The following is a 20,539-nucleotide window of genomic DNA, read 5'->3' as shown; positions in this document are numbered from 1 at the left end:
TTTGCTGAACTGCCTCAGGGCTAGATTCAGGAGATTGTTCTGGTTCCTTCTGGTTCCTAAGAGTTTTATGGATCAAATTTGGATTTTCGAAAACAGGTGGGGGATTTGGGTTAGGATTTGACCTGGTGTGCCTAGTTCTCTTCTTAGGAGCCAGCTTCTGAACTTGTTTTTGGTATTTTTGAGGATATTTTTAGAACTGTTTCAAGGGACTGCTCAAGTTTTTTGGAACCACTATCTAAAACAGATAGCAGCTGCAAAATACGCTCTGATCCCCAGTGGAGTCGCCAATTATGTTAGCACTTAGGTTGTTCCCTTTGACTCCCAAGGGAATACGGCCGAGGTAACCACTAACCAATCTTTGGGTCACAGGTTCTAGCCTACCTATGACCAGAGAGGGCTCTCTCTTTATGATTTAACTTTGTTTGTATAATATTTTGGGCTAGTTATGATGCTCAAGGTTTTGTTTTGAATTTTGCTGGATGATGATTTCAGTCAAGATAGATATATGTTTATCAGGGTGCTCTAGGCCATTGCGCATGGAGTCAGTGATGCTTAAATTGTTCGATATGTCTGTGTTGATACAACAATGATGCTGCAGAGCCAGATAAGTGTCTAAGGAACAATTCTTTAAATCTGTGATTGGGTGTGATGTAATCAGGGCATGAAAGGAAATTAAGGATCTTTCAGTAATCTGATATGGAGAATAGTAGGAATATTATTTAGGAGCACTGAAGAATTCCTATATAACATTCATATTATAGAATTGATGTAAACATGAGCAACTAAGAATTCATGTTCATTATTAATTCTGAAGAAAACATTTTCAGCAAATGAGATTGAGCACAAGGTGTAATTAAACATTTCCTGTACTATTCCTTTTCTCTATTGTTAGATTAGTGAAGCATGTGTAAGATTCAAACAAACATAAGAAGATAAAACATGGATTGAGAAAACTTATTGTTCCATTAGACAGCACAGGAATTCTGCAACAGCACGTAGAGCATCATCAAGACATCAAACATCCAAGAAAATACTGAGCTTTTCCAGCCTCTTGCATTAGATTATCTGAAAATATACATTACATTTGCCTCAGAATGAAAATCACCAACCCCTAATACGTTGCCAGGGGAGGTATATATACAAAATTTATATCAGAAAATATCTAGCTAATGAGTTAATGGCTCATTAATATTGTGCCAACTCCTGGAGCGTTGCAGCTGAGAAAATAAATGTTGTAGTAACTTCTAAGTGTATTAGCTGTCCAAAATGGTCAGAGAATGCTGACTTTGTGACCGTTGGAGTCGGCTGAAGCCGCGCTGCCCAAAATTTGCGCATTTCCTATGTTTTGGGTTGCTGTCACTATCCTTATGCTGAGTCACCCTTTTCGGCTGCCTTGTGTGCTGTCTTCATTCTAATTTTTGCCTTTTACTGAGCTGAAGCTGACTAGGATTGATCACTAGAGATTACTGAGGCAGAATTTGCAGCATTGCCTGCCACCAATCCTCTTTGGGAAGCTGGTGTCTTCGAATTTTCACCAAGGTTTCATCTGCCTCTGTATACCTATAGAAATTTGGAGGAACCTCAAATAGGTGATGGATTTCATTTTCAATAAAAAACAGATTTTCAAGTTTGTCATAGAGGCCCTGCCCTGTTAGAGGCCCTGTTTCCTCAGAAGTACTGGCAGATGCAGTAATTTGATTTTCAACAAAATTTGTCAACCTGGTAGTATATTTCTCACGAGGGAGCAGTCTTCCTGTGCTGGTTAGTAGGCTGGGCAATCCCTTTCCTTGCAGTGCTCCCATTTTGAGCTTGTATTCATCCACCTCAGCCTGTATTTCTTGGCATTTCCTCTCTACAGTTTGTACAAAATTCCTGAGAGTCAGCACCTTTTTAGCTGTAAGGACAGCATCTGTTCTGTTAACGATGTTGAGGGCTGCTAGCTCCTCCTGGGTCTGATTGTTCAGAAAATGTATCATTCTATTGGCCTGCTCAGGCTTGTTCCCTAGTACTGTTCTGGCTTTCTGGATCTCAATTTGTTCTTTTCCAATTAATTCCATTTGTTCATGCACAGTCTTGATTGACTTCCATTGTCTAGTAAGGGATTGGTCAATTCGGGCCCATAAAATTCTCTTTATTTCTGCCATAGCATTTTCAAGTTTGAGCTCCTTTTCTAAGGCCTTTATTTTGTCTCTGAGGGCCTTAATTTCTCTAGACTGCTCTGCTACAGTCATCTTTGATTTATCATATTTGGCCTCTAGTTTTGCCAATTTTTCCTTGGCCTCCTTGATCTTAGTAGCTTGGAGCTCCAGCTCTTTGATAGCCTTTGTCAAATCATCCATGTTCAAGCTAGACTCAGGAGCTGTTGTTGTTGCTGCTGCTGCTTCTGTTGTTGCTGTAGTAGTTGCAGGGGCTACTGTTACAGGGCTACTGCTGCCTCTGTAGTGGTGTCAGTGGTTGAGGTAGTTGGAGGAGGTTGGGAGGTTGATTCTCCCTGTTTGTCCTCCAGTGCCCCTTCTAGTTCCTTCTCCAGATCAATAACCTTTTGATTGAGCTGCATTATTAGATCAAGTTGATCATCAGCCTCCTTTTCCTTCTGCAACTCTATTGTTTGGGGGTGCTCAGTGGCAAGCAGTTTCAGCCTTTTCTTCAATGCAGTAAGATCATCTTCCTTCTTCTTCATGAGGGCCCTCACGCCCTTTGGGTCCTTAGGATCATGTCCTAGGTCTATGATGATGTCCTCTAGTGATTTAATCCTGTTGTCCTTGGCCATGGAGGACATTCTCTCAAAATCCAACTGAATGTTGGTATTCTTCAGTGATTCTTTCAATTCATGGGCCATTGTGGCCCTGTCTACCAAGGTGGCATAGACCATTTCCCCCGTTTGTTTGTGCAGTTCTATCTGGTCCATGGGGTGAATGTCCTTTGCCATGACTTCCACCCTTGTTCTTACAAAATCTGCAGCTGATTGAGGCTGCGGCACCTTGGGTTTGAAGTGGCTGAGGATCATTTTCTCCTCTTGAATGTCATACACTGACATCAACCTCTCTTGCTTGGCTGGTGTTGCTTTGAGGAATTGTTTGTAGACTTCTATTCTCAGCAGATCATTCTGTGCTTTTATCTGTTTGAAGGAAGCCTTGGTGCTTGAAGGCTTCTTGCTCTGCTGAGTGGAGGAGGACACCTCCAAGCCAAGCTGTAATCCTTGCTCTTGTTGGAAAGAGCTTGTGCCCGTTTGCTGACTGTCTCCCCCTTCTCTCCTTGGACTGTCAAGGACTTCTTCACTTATTTCTTCTATAATTGGGGAGTCGACCTTTTGCCTCTTGGCCTCAGGTTGCTGGGAGGATCCACTAGCAGGAGTGGACTCTTCTCTATCTCTTTTCTTGCCCCTCTCGTCATGTGCAGGAGTCTGCAATATAGGTGTCATTGGTGGTTCAGTTTGTAGTGGAGGGTTCTGCTCTTGTTGCTGCCCAATTGAGGAGGCAGGTTGTTCTTTTACTGTTTCTTCTTCTGCAGCCATTATTCCTTTACCCTTATCTGCGCCTGATGCTGCTGTAGATGGCGCCTGGGTGGCTGGTGCAGTTGTTGTAGCTCAAGTCCCTTCTCCCACTAGATGTGGTTGCTTGAAGATTACCTGCTGCACAGAATCTAAGTCAAGAGTTTTTTCTAAATCCTTGACATTCTTTTGCATTATTTCTTCTTCAGTTAGTTTCTCAATTAATGTATCTTGCAGCCATTCTTGTCGATTGGCATACTGCTCAATATGTGGACATTTACAGTGCTCATAGCCTAGCAGCCTGTACTTGACCCTCCTAGCACAGATGAAGCCTTCAGGGTCATAAGGGACCCACCGGAAGCTTTTTGATAGCTTGTACTTGTCTTTGAGGATTTGCTCAGCATCTTGCCATCCCTCTTTTTTGTTCATAATGAAGGGGCCCAGGTGGTGCTTAAACTTTAGGTGGGCTTTCTTTTTAGCACTATGAAAGTGGGTGAGGTCAGAGTGAATGAGCTGCCTATAGTACTCCAAGGAAAACAGACTCATTGGTACATATTTTTGGAGCCTGTATGGACAGAGCTCACAGCCATAAAATCTGATGACAGTGTGATCTTGGTATAGGTACCAATCACCTATTTTATAATTTTTGGACAGCTGCAGAGTTTTCTGGATTTCAAATGACAGTCTAGGAGGAGGGGACCTCATCAATAAGCAAGATACTGGGTAGACAAATTGATCAATAAATTCACAGTATGAGTATGGTGAATCTTGGACTTGGTGATAAACTGATGTCCAGAAGATGACAGATCTTCTTTCTCCCTTAGAATCCAGCTTCTTGATAGGGCATTGAAAGGCCTCAGTTTGATAATACATGAACAAATGGTAGATGTATGATGAATATTTGAATATGCCCTCCCTATCCACTTTGAAGAGTTGGTCATGTATCTTGTTGGCTATGAATTTAGCAAAGTTATACTTGTAGGCAGGAGGCTGGCCCGGGCTGTAAGCTGCTAACAACACCAGCACTGTTTCATCAACATGCTCACTGGTTTTATAGCCCAACACATAAGAAATCATGTCAAGCAGAAGTTTGCCTACATCAGTGAAATGGACATACAAAAAGGGAGGTGGCCCTGTGGGCTAGCAATCAGCTCTCATAAATATCTTGGTGATCTTCTCAATGTCAGCAGTGGAAAGCTTGGCACCTGTATCCAGCAGATAGTTCATGGAGAAGGGATACAACAACTGAGTTTGCTTGAAGTTGAGCATCTGGTTGATGGACTCAGCATTAATGTGGAAGAGGATGCTCCCAGATGGAGACTTGACAGCTCTGTGATTTGGATCATAATTCTCAGCACATAGGCGGATAATTTCTGGAAAAATGTTGACAGATGGGAGAAAGTAATAAGGCAGATTAGATTCCCATATCCCATATGTGTCATTGTTGTTCAAATAGTTGTCCCTCAATTCCCGGAAAGTCTTCAAATGGTTCCTATCACCCACAAGGTCTTGGATGAGGTAATCTCTGTCAGCAAGAGGCAGGGCCTCAAGCTCTTTGTTGGGTGGATTGATGGGGGCAACACTGAGAGCTGTGGGTGCAGGTGCAGCCATTGTATAGCTTTTGGGTGCTGACTTTAAAATGCAGTTTCAGAATGTAACAATGTGAATGCAATCGCTTGCAAGTCTTTCTAGAAGTCAAGTGGCAGATTGAGTGCAGGCAATGCCAGATATGTTCTTCAGAGGGGAGTAGGTGAATTAAGCAGGCTTGCCTCTGTTCTGCTCTGGTAAATTCACAAGGATTGTGAATAATGAAGATGAATTGCAGAGGGAGGGCAGGACTATAAGTTGGCAAAATGCAGTTCTTCAAGCATGTACTCGGCAAAAGGGAACAATGCCGGGCAGTTGGAGGACAAATTGCAAATTAAGGCCACGAATGATTTCTTCAACAACGAATTTGGAGCAGGGGGCAATGTAGGTTGTTTTGGGCCAACAATTATTGAATGACAGCAATTAGTTTTGGATTTAGCAGGTATTTAGTGGACAATATTGCAGAGAAGTGGCATGAACATGGGCAAAACAGGTGAATTCTAGCAAATACCTGGATAAACGATGCCGAGAGCCACCGGGTTGAACAGTGGACGAATAACACAACTGAATTGGTGAGTGGCGACGCCTGGAGCTTTAAATTTCGCGGCTTGGAGGCAATTTTCGTAGTGAACACATAAAACGGCTCCCTCTCTTTTCAAATGAAAATGACATAAAACGGCTCGTTTGCGCATTTTTAACGAAAAATTTGGAAAATATGGGTTATTGGCACTTTTCCGCCGATGACATCAGCATGACGTCATCGGCGAGCCCGGGTACGGATGATGACGTGGGAGCTAAGTTGGAGGCCAGTGTGGCAGGACATGGTGGCGGGATGTGGGGGCGGCAAGATAGCATGGAGGGCGACGTGGCGCTGTAGCGGGGGCTCGGGGTATGACGTCATAGCGACGTGGGACTGACGTGAGAGGGGAGGCGGGTTGAGGGAAGGCGGTAAGCGGTCTCCCCGCACCGCTTTTGGGAGAAGGCGGTATAGGCGAGGGGGGCTCCGAACACCTCTGCCGACTGCCACGCATCCAGCATACGGGACCAAAACCACCCGCTCCCCGGACGCTAAAGCGCGGCGGGTTCAAATATGAAAATGAATGCCCACCGTTGGATTGGGGGCAGCGGGAAATCGAGGGTTGGCGGGCGCCCCGACCCATCGTGTAAGTTTGGGTGGGGACCCGCCAGCAAATAAAATATTCGTTTAAATATTTCGGGTTTAGAACTTTGGGTTAGGAGGTTTTTAAATGGGTTTTAACATATGCGGGTTAATCTGTCGGAGTTAAAAAACCTTTGAATGCTAGGTTTGAAAGGGGGAAAGGGGTTTTCATAAAAAGGGTTTTCTTAAGTATTTTTCGGGAAAGAGGGCAGGATAGGGCTTAGAGTAGGTTATTAATCTAACCAGAGGTTAGAGTAATCCCAAAACAATGGTTGACTATAGTCCCTGGTGGACTAATGTCTCCCATAGAAGTGTTATTTAGCTATAATGCTAAAGGGGGGATATTTATACATTTTTTGGGTTGTTTGCATACAATGCTATACTAGTAGGGGGAGGGGTAGCACTTAGGGATTTATATAGTAAAAATTAGAAATTAATATGAATTGGGGATGTGAGAGAGGGGTAAAGAGCTAAGTTTAATGAGTAAACTTAGTTTTAGAAGCAGATAGGAGTGAAGAAAGATTTTACACAAGAAATGTGGCTTCTTTTCAAAGAGAGAAGTCACTTCTGACATGAAATTTTTACAAATGAGAAATGTAAGGAGGACTGATCAGGCAGATCCTGCAGTGCTCAAGGGGATGTTAGTAAGAAACCTTTGAAGGGGATGAGGGAAGTTAGTGATGGTTTGGTAGTTTGCCAAATAGGCCATTGCTCTTGCCTTTCTCCTGCTGGTGACATCATTGTGATTTTCCCATGTCACATGCTTAGATCCTGCTTTCTGCAACCTTCAACTGCCTACCCTGCCTAATATGCCTAACATTTTTTCTTCCTTTGGATGGGTGCACTTAGCCTTGTAAACTCTGATAATTCTTTTTTCTTTTTGCTGCCCTCCTATCTAAGTCTACCCTTATGACTTCCAAGGGCCCAGATTAAGCAGTTGGGATCCTTCCTTTCTCTATCCACCTAGTCATCTGTCAAGCTTAAACTGTTTGAGCAGGTACTTCCTTTCTAGTCTAGAACATGCAATTTAAAACATGGTGAGGCCCAGCTTGAGCTGTTGGACCACCCATCAAAGTGGCAGTGGCATTTTGGATTAGCCACTTTCATGGTCTTTATTTGGGGTTCATTCTTTTTATTTTTCCTTAGACCAATTCCTTTTCTTGCCTTTTGATTTTTCTTTTAAGGCATACCCTCTTTACATTTTTTAAGTGTCTGCTTCTTTCAAAAAAATGGAACCTTAGCAGCATGGAATGTGAACATTTTTGGCACTTCCACTGTCAATCATGAAAGATGAAAACCTATTGGTATAGGAGGCTAACAGTGGCTCCACTTGGTGTTATAGACATTTTTGTGCCTTACAGCATTGAGCATGAAATGTCCATAATATAAGGGATCCAAAGTCCCTAAACATGTTGTTCCCACCCCTAGACGAACAAGGCTAACAAACCACAGCAATTCTCAGAAATTCTCCACCAGAAACTACTCAAAAACAAGTCAATTCAGGATCATTTCAGTGGCTACACTAGGTGTTTGCACTGAATGTCAAAGCCAACACTGGCTACCTACGTTGAATGTCAACTGGAACACTGGCTACCTACGCTGAACGAGAGTGGACATGTGGCAGGCTCATTTCTCAAGGTGTCAAAACCCAGGAAGCTTCCAAAATGACACTTGCCTCAGGGAATTCGACTGGTGATGAGTAAGAGGTTCCAAATCTCCAAGTGGAAGTAATAACCTCCAAGTGGAATCAAGAACTGACAGAGGGAGAGGACACTAGTCAGATCTCAAGCTGACTCATACTCTCTCCAAACATCTATATATGGATCTCTCCTCCATGAGATCTAGGGGCTGGAATTTTGGTTATTGCAAAGAATTGTTGTTGGTTTGAGATTGGAATCATTGGGGGCTTAATGATTTGAATGGGGTGAAGATAGGAATTCCATTTGCTGGGAAGGAGATGCTGGATTGGAGCCTTCTGGGTTGTATCTCTTCCTGAACCTTGTTATTCATCAATAAAGCTATCTTGGTTTCTCCTATATACTGATGTATCTTTGATGTGGTATTGCATTAGTGTATTTAGTTCATTTCTAATCCTGAACTAGTTATGAATGTGAATATCTCTCTTTGTGTAGTGTTCTTCAGTTGTCGCAAGTAGCTGTTCTCTTGTTGCAAGTAGCTGTTCTCTTGTGATCTTACAGGAACCCGTTGAAGCTGGACAAGCAAGAAGGCAAGTATCTGCTCTCTTGTGATCTTGCATGAACCTGTTGAAGCTGGGCGAGTGAGAAGGCAAGTAGCTGTGAACTCCCAAAGAGAAGAGAGACCGGATCGAGGGAAAAATGGAAGACATCGGTAAGTCTATTGATCTCTCTTCTTTCACATTTCATAAAGGAAGAAACCAGAATAGCTGTCTCTGTTTGTTGCTAAGGCACTGTCACACCTTAGGTGGATAGGATCGTCCTGCATAGGCATTTTTCCCCACAACAAATTGGCGACTCCGCTGGGGAGATTTGTTTAGTCATTTTATTTGTGTTTCTATCATTGTTCGTTTCATAGACTTGACAGCAACAATCGAACTGCATCTGCTTTTCCCGGATGCAAAGTAGACAGTTGCTGCCTTGATCCAATCACTGGACTTGTCTATGATCTGAAAAATGGACTCACAAATGATTTGATGATCCTTTGTGATAGATCTTAGTACTCCCTCAAAGCATCCCTTTGATTACACCTTGCTTGTTTCTTTTATTCGGCCTGAAACAGTGAATTAAATAGCAATCTGTGACCCAGAACCAGTGGGAAACGAGAGTTTCTCCTTCAGCGCAGACCCAGTGAAGGGATTCTACATTTCAACGCAGGTCCCGTGAAGGCTACCTGCACTGAATGTCAAAACCCCTGTGTTGAGGTTGCGCTGAACCAGTTTGCCCTTGTGCAGATGGGGTTCTCTGCTCTGTTTTGCCTTGTTTTGATCTCTGAGTTTTGCAGCCTGTAACCAGCATAGGTACCAGTCTGATAACTCCTTTTCTCTGCTTAGATTCCACTTCCTTTTGTACAAAAAGACTGTGAGTGTTTTTATGTGTTTTTGCGTCATTTACAGTTTTCCTTTGCATGAGTGAAATAATCATCCTGTAGCCCTTGATTCAGATCTGTTGATTGTGATCTTAGAAGAGAGTTCATTGGTTGTTTGCAGATTGATTATACATTTACTTTTGCATTTGGTTTGAGTTTGTCTCTTTTAAGTGTCGAAACAAGTCTTCATTTCGAAAATCGTTAAGTGTTGTAATCTCTTCTACCCTCTCTGATTTCGAAAAAGTAAACTTGTTTGTATTGATCATTTAAAAGCAAATTCAAAGTTGTACAAAAAGCTTTCTTTGTAGGCATCAATACTAAGAAAGCGGAAAACAAACACCTGCATTGTGCATTTGCATTTTGATAGTTTGCATGATTGATTTAGGAAAAGTTCATTAGAGTGTGCTGATTGCTCTTTGAGAAAAGATGGTGTCTTTCTTTTCCCTTAGTAGCTAGGATTTTCAAAGTTGAAAAGATATAAAGCTTGCTTATCATCTTTAGACTGCATTTAGGAATTGTATCATACATCTTGTTGTGAACCTTGAAAGGCAAACTTCTAAAAAGATCAACCTAAAATAAATTGAATGAACTTAACAACGCTTTGTAACATAACGCACAACATAGAGGTCTAGGCTAGAGACGTGTTCCGGCGTCGTTAAGCCTGGTGACTGTCGATCTCGTGGATGGTGGGTGATTCCTCCTGAGGGACGATAGCGCCAGTACGGATTGTGCTCCCACGTACCGTCGCATATATATTGGGAGACCCCTATAGGCATAAAACCTTTATCCTTAGGAAGCCGTGTCGGCCGCCCTACTAATCGCAATGCACTGAACACAACATTCAGGAAGATCGACCGCCCGTACCCTAAAAAGTATTCTGTGGTTTTGTGAAAAGTTTGGCACACCCTCTGCCTAGAACTCCAAAGCAGTTCCTTTTGGCCTTTTTCAGACTCTATAACAGAAAAAGTCCATCCGAGCATTTGTCACTTCGGGCTCGTTAAAACATCGAAGGAGACTAGAGTCATCTTTAGCTTTTTCTCGACTCTTTAAAACTGAAAAAGCAAGTTGTGTCTAAAAGCGTCTAAAAAATTCATTTAATTCGGAAACACACTTTCCCCTTTTGTATTTTGGTTGATCGAGTAATCCGCAATCGTGGAAGAAAGTCAATTGAAACCCCGTCGTTCGCAGAGACTTACGAGTCAACCGTCTTTGTCTCCAGAATCGAAAACAGTACGGACAAAGTGAACTCGTTTAACCGGTTTGAAATCTCCTATCAAAGTTAGAACAAGTGTTCTAACGACATCTGAGATTTCGGTTACTCCAAACATTTCTGGAAACCCTGCCTCTACAGAAGAAGTTCAACAGCCACAGAGGGATAGTAACATTGATCCTAGTCTGGGGGCAAATACTTGTGTTACTGAACCAGTTCCATCTGTAACCGGTTCAGAGAGTCTTGCTCCTCAAACAACTATCATTGTCGAGTCAACCCCTTCTTTGGCACCAGAAATATTTTACGGACCTGACGGTCTTCCTCTTCCACCTGGTTTGATTGCGATAGAGGAAATTGTAGAGGATCCGCAAGCAAGTACTCCAACCCATTTTGGAGTAGGGGTCACTCTATTTCCTTCTACCTCAGAAGTTAGTCTACCACAAGTGGAAGTTCCTGTAGAATTGCTAGGCAATCTATTGGATAGACTCAAAATGTCTGAACAACCGTCAACATCTAGAACTATGCCAAATGACACAGCGACAGCAGAAGCCCCTGCCGTCACTTCGAAAATGTTTGCCGGCATACCATCTGTGCCGACTAGCTCGCAACCGCTAGAAGGAGTCCACCAAGGGACTATTTCGACAGTGTGGTCCATTCCAGTTTGTTCATCCAGAATAATATCTGGCAACTCTTATGTTGAGACTCGCCAGATTGATCCATTTGGAGGTCAATTTGGGCAATCCAGTCCCCAAGGACAAACAATCCCCTTGAGTTCCGGATTGCTACCGTATGGGGGGCAGTATGCCCTTTCACTACCCCCTCCGGGAGGGTATCCATACGGGAGTTCACAACAGTATTCAGGTTATACTGGAATTACATCAAGTGGTTGGGTACCTATGCTACCTCAACAACCAAGGGTTGTATATTCTATGCAACAGTGTGTACCTATGTCGAACATCCCGACCGCACCGCCTATTGTGACAGTGTCGCAAGTTCAAACGTTGCCTGTTGTATGTCAACCTCAGATTTCTCAGGTTGTAATGCAACAGCCCCTTGACCCTATGACTCAACCACAATCGCCTACTAGTGGGGCGACACAGGTCCAAATGGGTACAATTACCCCACACCTTGGTCCAACGGTTAGTATAGCACAGCAGAACATGGCTTCACAACCGTGGCTGGTGCAATACCAACAACCACAATTCCAGCAAGTGTACCAAGGTTCTGAGCAGCAGATCTTTGCGAACAGTGGACAACCGTATATTAAAAACAGTCAAAACCAACCGCTTTACAGTGGTCAATTCCACCAACCGTATCAGTCATACCAACATCAATTACATTATGCTGGTATGCAAAGGCCCACTGCTCAAGCGATTCCTTCATACCTTGGGTATGCTTCACCTAATCTGAATCAACAGTTACCATTCGTGGCAACTTTAGAGTTACCCGATTTACACCGGTTAACAAACGATCCAATTTCTTACGCCCCTTGGTGGCTAGTGATTCCTCACAAACTTCCATCTGACATTCCTAAATTCAATGGAAATCCAGGTGAAGACCCATCGAATCACGTGATGACTTTTCATCTGTGGTGTTCATCGAACACCCTGAACGATGATTCGATAAGGCTTCGCCTTTTTCAGAGGATGTTAACGGGTCCAGCGGCTAAATGGTATATTGAATTACCTAGAGCCTCGTTCGACAATTTCAGCTCCCTAGCCACAACTTTCTTAACCCATTTTCAATTACCGATAAGGTATGAAATGGGAATGGAAATCTTGACCAACTTCAAACAGAAAACGGCCACTCATATATCCGATCATATACATGAGTGGCGTCGTCATCGTAGGATGGTGAAAACGTACATTCCCGATCAGCTATTAGCTGAATGGTTTATCAAGTCATTGCTTCATGCTATAATGGAAGATGTCGCCAAGGGGGGAGTCGTAACGGAGGAGCAAGTTATTGCTTGTGCACAATATCTAGACTTAGTCTACACTCAGTCTGGCACGCTCTACGACAAAATACCTGACGCCCCTAGACCGGAATTCTCAATTCCTCCTCCTCCTAAATCAAATAGTGACTCTCATGCCGGCGATGGTGTGATTGGCACGACAAACGCGAAATCGACAAAGGCTTCGTCTAAGAAAGCCCGTAAGACTTCAGATCAAAATGCAAAAGAAGAAATTCTTGCTTCGGAAGTAAATGTCGTATCAGCAGATAAAGGCAAAGAAACCAATCAACCAGGAAGCAAGAAGAAGCAAAACAAAGGGAAGAAGAAGAAACAGGGTGAGTCATCCCCTGAAAAAACTTCTTCAAACCCTCCTGGGAAAGGGAAACCAAAAAGTCCATGTCTTATATGTGACGAGGATCATTGGACAGGCAATTGTCCATACAAAGCTGAGCTTAAAAGGTTCTTCAAAAGTTCGCAAACCTCAGCTGTGTTAACTGATCCGTTTCCCAATCTAGGTCAAAATCTGGTTGATAGTGGAAATGCTTCCCCGTCGCAAGTGCTAATGTTTTCGATCTCCAAGCAACAAAATGATGCTTTGATTTCGACAAGGAACAAAGATTACGGGAATCCGCAGATGTCGAACGACAAAGGTAAAGATAAACCAAGTAGTTCGACAACAACTTCGACAGAAGTTGTACCACCCATCATTCCTAAATTAACAATAAAACCGCCAAAGGGAGTAGTACACAAGTCGACATTTAATCCTCGCGCCAGAGCGGCGCAGCATTATAACATAGTGGAAGATTTGGCCCAATCGCCATCCGCTATGTCGACTCTTGAAGTACTACAAAATTGTCCATCCCAAAGGCAGGCGTTGTTATCGGCTATTGGTGGGGTTGATCCTAAGGATTCCAATCTTGTATCCTTCGACCACAAAGGATACAATCCTCAGTTACCAGCTCAACTAGCTTTCCTTATTCAAGTGAAAGCCCTCAACAAAACTGTTCACCGAACAATTATTGATGAGGGGGCATCTACATGTATTATGTCAATGAGTTGCTGGAAAACTTTAGGATCTCCAACCTTGTCGCGATCTTCGACGACATTAAAAGCATTCGACGGAAGGACATATACCCCGTGCGGTATCCTCAATAACTTGAAGGTTGAACTAGGAGGAAAAACAATAGAAATAGATGTTGAAGTCATCGATGGGAATCTGGACTACAACATCCTACTGGGAAGACCGTGGATATATGCCATGGCAGCTGTTGTGTCAACTTATTTTAGGAAGATCACATTCCCTTTTCAAGGAGGGATTACGATCGTCGACCAACAAGACTTCCTCCCTGATGGTTCACAAGTTACAGGAAGCATTCCCATGATCCATGGAAGCAACCATTCGCTTCAAGACATCGGAGTAGGCCTACTGAAAGATCCCACATTAATGGGAACTTTCGCACTTCCACCTCCATTATATGTAGGGGAAGTAGCATTGGTAAGAGCCTGCAACATGATATCTTCCACGAAGATCTCAGAAGACGATATCGACATGGATCATGCGATGGTTTTTCCCCCAAGCCCTATAGAAATATTGTAGCAATCAATGTTTCGGGCATGGGAGGCGAACCCAAATCAACGCTCATCAAGCGTTTGGGTAGATAGGTCTAGAGAATATGGTACCCCATTAGATCCTTGGTCGAAAGTACATGGGACTGACGAAGGAATCCTACAATCAATGTTGATTGAGGGGGCACCATGGAATGATTGCCACCATCGTTCCCTTCTTCCAGAATATGAAGAAGATACTCAACATGACCTTTATCACCCTTCAGTTTTTGAATTCATATCAAATACTGTAAATACGGTGGATTCCGAGCGAAACTTATCCAATATTGCAGAGACTATAGCCATAAATATCTTGACTATGACAAATGTTGTAGAGAATATTTATGTCGGCAAAGGATGTTCTCCTTCAGAACTGGAAATATATAATGCTCTTTTTCGCGAGTTCAGAGATGTCTTTGCTTGGTCATATGATGAAATTCCAGGCATTGACTCGAGTATCGTTGAACACGAAATTAAAATGTATCCTGATGTCAAACCAGTAAGACAACGACTTCGGTAGGTGCACCCCAAGAAAGCCGCTGCCATTAAGGCAGAAGTTGAAAAGCTCCTCCATGCTGGTTTCATCTACCCGATTCCTCTAACCGATTGGGTATCGAATATTGTCCCTGTTATGAAGAAACAAGGAACAATTAGAGTGTGTGTCGATTATAGGGATGTAAAACAAGCTTGTCCAAAGGACAACTACCCTACACCCTTCATGGACCAGATAATTGACGAATGCACTGGATGTGAAATATTTTCATTCATGGATGGATTTTCCGGGTATAATCAAATAAATATCCGCCCACAGGACCAGTCAAAGACTGCATTCATCTGTCTGTGGGGCACATTCGATTATCGAAAATTACCCTTTGGTTTAAAGAATGGAGGGGCGATGTTTCAGAGGGCGATGAATTATGCCTTCCATGACATCAAGAACATCGTTCAACCTTATCTTGACGACCTTCTGGCTCATTCGCGAAAGCGGACTGATCATCCGCAGCATTTAAGAGCGATATTTCTACGTTGCCGACACTACAAGATAAGACTCAATCCGCACAAATGTGTGTTTTGCGTCGGTTCTGGTCGTTTACTTGGCTTTGTAGTCTCTAAGGATGGGATTTGTCTCGACCCTTGTAAGGTTCAGGCAATCATTAATTTGCCTCCACCTTCAAATTTGCTTCAGATTCAGAAACTCCAAGGGAAAGCAAACTTTCTGAGGAGGTTCATTCCAAATTACGCCGAACTTGCTAAAGGTTATACTCGTCTTTTGAAAAAGGATGTACCTTTTGTCTGGGATGAGGTGGCACAAGCTTCCTTTGATGCTCTGAAAGATTCTCTAGTAAAAGCATCATTAATGTATGCCCCGGACTATCAAAGAGATTTTAACCTGTATCTGGCTGCAGCAGATACGACCATTGCGATGGTTTTAGTTCAAGAAGTCGATGGAATTGAACATCCTATATATTATTTAAGTAAAAACTTGAATGATACAGAAAGAAACTATTCTTACATTGAAAAGCTAGCACTCGCTGCTGTTCAAGCGATACAAAGATTTCGACATTATGTCCTCTTTCGGAAAACTACCATTTTATCAGATTGCAACCCCATGACTTATATATTGTCGCGACAGTTGCTAGGGGGAAAATATTCAAAATGGATAGCGATCCTTCAAGAGTTTGATCTGGAATTTGTAAAATCCAAATCAAAGAAAGCTTTAGTTTTCGCAGAATTATTGTGCGATCTCCCATCGTCGTCCAATGATGAAACATTAGAAGAATCAATCGTGGACAAAAGTTTGTTTCTGATATCTGCAAGCAATGAGTGGTATGGAGATATAATAATTTATCTCCAAACCCAAAAATTCAGGCCTGACACCTCTCACTCAGAACAAAAACGTATACGATACCAAGCGAAAGACTACATGATCGTCGGTGATACGCTTTACCGTCGTGGTATCGATACAGTTCTGAGGAGGTGCCTCACCCATGAAGAGGCCGAAAAAGCCATGAATGAGTGTCATTCAGGCACGTGTGGGGGGCATCAATCTGGATATGCTACAGCACAGAAAATCTTACGAGCAGGATACTTCTGGCCAACCATGTTCAAGGATTGCATAACCGCAGTCAGTATTTGCCACGCTTGTCAAATTTTCGATAGCAAAACCAGAAGACCACCCGCACCTTTAAAGCCAATAGTTGTTTTGGGCCTTTCGCCAAATGGGGCATCGATTTCATGACATGTAACCCCACCTCGACCGGGGGGCATGGGTATATTATAGTCGTTGTTGACTATTTTACCAAATGGGCCAAGGCAATGCCTACATTAGATAACACTGGTGAAACAGCTGCCCTTTTCTTTTTCAATCATGTAGTCGCCAGGTTCAGCGTACCACAGGCCATAGTTACAGATCATGGGTCGCATTTTTGCAATCACATGGTGGTTGAATTAGCTGCCAAGCTAGGGCTATCTCACGACAGCTCTACCCCGTATTATCCGCAAGCCAACGGACAAGTTGAAGCAATCAACAAGGTCCTGAAGCGTATGTTGCAAAGGATGATCGGGGTTCACAAAAGAAGATGGCACCTAATCCTGTACTCAGCCTTGTGGGCTTACCGAACATCGGTAAAGAACGCGACCGGGTTCACACCTTTCCAACTGGTGTATGGCCTGGAAGCAGTCTTGCCGATCCAGTGTGAAATCTCGTCTCTTAAACTCGCAATTGATCTCCTCCCCGGAACTTCGGAAGAAGAGGCCCATTTCTTGGAATTAATCCAATTGGATGAAACCCGTCGTGATGCTGCTTTGGCTAACGAAGCCCATAAGAAAGGAGTCAAGGCACAGTTCGACAAAAATGTCAAACCCCGTGTCTTCTCAGAAGGTGACTTGGTCTTGCTTTATGACCAAGAATCCGACAAATTGGGAGCAGGTAAATTTAATTCTTTATGGATGGGCCCCTATATTGTTAAACGAGTGTTAGCAAAAGGAGCCTACGAGTTAATGGATTATGATGGAATTCCACTGGCGCAACCCCGTAATGGGTTGTACCTCAAGCGTTACTATGCTTAAATAGTAACCTATATGCTTTTGTTGTATTTTGTTTTCGCTAAAGTGTTTGTTTTGGTCGAGTAATCCACCTTTTTACATTTATTGCAGATGTCAAACCTTCTGGTGACATGTGTTGGATATGCCAACGGAGCGAGTCGTAGTTCGCGGAACCTGTCCTCCGCAGCCTGGGCCATTTTTGATCCAAGCGGCGAGTTAGTAAGTTTCAGAGGTGTATGTACTGGGCAATCAACGAATAACATCGTTGAGTATAGCGCGTTGATAGAACTACTCTCTGATGCCATCACCCATGGTATACGCCGACTAATCGTCAGGCTAGACTCACAACTCGTAATACTACAACTCAACGGTATATATTCCGTTCGCAATCCAGCTATTTGTCGCATGTTCCTAAGGGTTAAGATTTTGGAAAGACAATTTGATTTAATTCAATACCAGCATATTTCCAGAAACTTAAACACATTAACCGACTCATTAGCAAACTATGTGTTAGATAGACATTTGCGACATTTATAAAAAGAGACACATCATCAATGTTCTACATATGGATCACATAACTCAACCAGAATAAACCCCGAAAATCAAAATATATATATATAAACTGTTTATCATTCATACATAATGTTCTGTAACCAAGACAAAAATTGGTCATATGACCAAAAAACTCAAAAATGCTAGGGGGCACCCTAGCCTAGTGATGCTCATGATAGCACGTCACGGCCTGTGCAATCATGCGTAAGAGACGAGTCCATCGTCTAGGCACACCAGTAGTATGCCGCTGCAACTGTAAAGGTAACTCATCAATCCTCACATCGGGAATGCCGAGAGTAAGGCTCTCAACCTGCTCCTGCACAGCTGTAAGGGTCTTGGCCACGTCAAGGTCGCGGAAAATAACCCTCCCAGCAGTCTCCCCTGCTGGGGCAGCGACTGGCGCTCTCGGGCGAACTGCTGGACGAACAGGACCAACATCTGCATGCACACATGAGTTTGATTAAAGTCTTGATAGAATAAAGCACAAGGACATTATAAATAAGAACAATAAACAGTAATATGGTCGAAGATTTTACCAATAGCGCCCCACTGTTCGCCATCCGGCAGTACCAAGTCCGGATCACCTCGGAAATCCATACCAACATATGGATACTCAGAATAGACCATCTCCTGACGCTCGAACCACCTGAAGAAGGTATCAGTGAAAGAAATCTGAGATTGACCAGCATGCCTAGACATGTGATCAACCCATCTCTGCATGCGTGGCTCGGTAGGAGAAGGCAAGTCGAGTGCAATATACTGAGGCTGCATCAGTGGAATTTTCTCCAAGGCAAAGGCAGTCAAAGTAGAACCAAATCCAAAGTTCTTCAGCTTCCCGTCCTTTACCTTGTTCAACTGAATTTTCATTTGAAGAAGTACTGCATCACACCAGTTGAATATTTTCAGTTGGAGACACTCCAAGGCGTGCTGCACATAAGATCTGTTGGCAACATGAAGAGATGCGCTACCGGCCATCCTACCAATAGTATACAGAATGGACCTGAGAGATCTGTCAGCAATCTCACGGATAACAACCTTGCCGTCTCTGCTCGGCTGGGACCCTTCCCTGCAATACTGGCGGACATAATCTCTCACGGAGTCATTCCCTCGAGCCGAACCTGACAAAGAAATGGGGGCACCCCGCCTCGACAAACCAGTCAAGAAGTAAATGTCTACCATGGTCAAAGGGATGGATTTTCTCCTGATCTGAAATACTTGGTTGATAGGATCCCAAGCATCGAGCATATACTGCAGTAAGGAGATCTGTGCTCTCATGCTAGAGATATGAAAGAACTTCAGCAGGCCACAGTTCCGCAGCGCGTTCACCATGACAGGGTCATGGAGGGCAATCATGTCCTCTTCTTCACGTTCTCGTTCTCGCCATGTAAGGGTCATTTTGCTCAAAAGTCCCTGCAAAACAAACAAGAGAAAGAGTAAGATCCTGAATTTGATGAGAAACTGGAAAAATTTTCATCAAAAACTGTGCAATAGAACTGTTTTTCTATGCTCAACGCAACTGGCTAGTGTCCCACCTGCGTTGAAGGTCAAACTGCCTTCATGCAGCTTGACATTCAACACAGGTTTCGAATGGACTGCCTGCGCTGATGGCAGAGCGCCCTAGCAAAACCCCAGGGGCTCATGGGAACAGGAAAACAGGCACAGAATGGAAAAAGGAAACCATGAAAAGAAAGAGCGAGAGTTTAGCTCCTACCTGGTCCAGACGGCGCCGAAAATCGTCCGCAGAATCTCCTGGAATCAGCTGGTGAAAATCAAGGGGGAAGAGGCACCTCCAAAGCTCCAACAAACCAAGTTCAAATGAAATGGTAAAATGAGAGGTAAAAACACCTTTTTATTGCTTTTTACGTAGTTCAAAGCGAAATATTAGGGTTCTAATCTCATTTTCATGCAAATGTTATTCATTTCTAACTAGTTTGATGCAACAATTGAGGATGCAGTACTATCTTTGAAAAGGGCAAAGCTAGTCATGGTAAAAATCAAAGATTTGACCATATAATATCGAGCAGTTTTAGCACAAATTTCATGCTCGTTAAAAAATAAATGCAAGATCCGAGCAGTTTTAGCACATAGTTCATGCTCGTTAAAAAATAAACATAAGATCGAGCAAATGTTTCCACCCGCGTTTAAGCTCGTTAAAAAATGAACTATCCCGGTAAATAACCACTGTGAATGTAATATCATCAGCCTTTAAAGCCTTGGTCGTGTTTGCACCGTCACCTCCACTTTTCATTTGGCCGATCGTTCACCTCCATATGATTGTTTACCCATTTTGAGGAATAGCTGCGAAGAGTGATTTCACCTAGCCATCCTTGTGACACTGCCGTGATTGGAAAATTCCAACATGTACCTGGAATCAACTGCTAACCCTGTTTATCACTCGTTCCTCAAAAGACGAGTCTTCTTTAAGCTCTTTTCAACTGACTCGTAAAATATGAAAAGATTGCTGATTCCTTGGCCTTCCAGCTCGTTAAAGGGACAGGAAGAGCTATCCCTCCTCTAGATTTTAATCTTTTTGGACCTGAGGGATTATTGCACAAAAAGATCGAGCGCTTGTTTTATTCGGCTCATTAAAACTATCGAAAACTCATCCCTTCTGTATTGTTTTATACTTTTTCGGACCTAAGGGATTAGATGACGAAAAAGGACTTTTGGAGTTAACTTTATGTACCTTTTCAGACTCTCTAAAAATGAAAAGGACCGAGTTATCCTTGTCGTTAGACTCGTTAAAATCATTAAATAGCGACAAACTTGTCTTTAGACGAGAACGAGTTTCACTATCGCTAGGCTCGTTAAAACATAGCGATGGACTTGCCCGAAGGGCAGGTTATAGAACAAGCATATGTTATCCTCCTCAAG

This window comes from Pinus tabuliformis, chromosome 3_1, assembly GCF_031772625.1.
Source record: "Pinus tabuliformis cultivar Carrire ecotype Pingquan chromosome 3_1, CPIR1, whole genome shotgun sequence".
NCBI classification, from domain to species: Eukaryota; Viridiplantae; Streptophyta; class Pinopsida; order Pinales; family Pinaceae; genus Pinus; species Pinus tabuliformis.
This window is presented reverse-complemented; position numbering follows the sequence as displayed.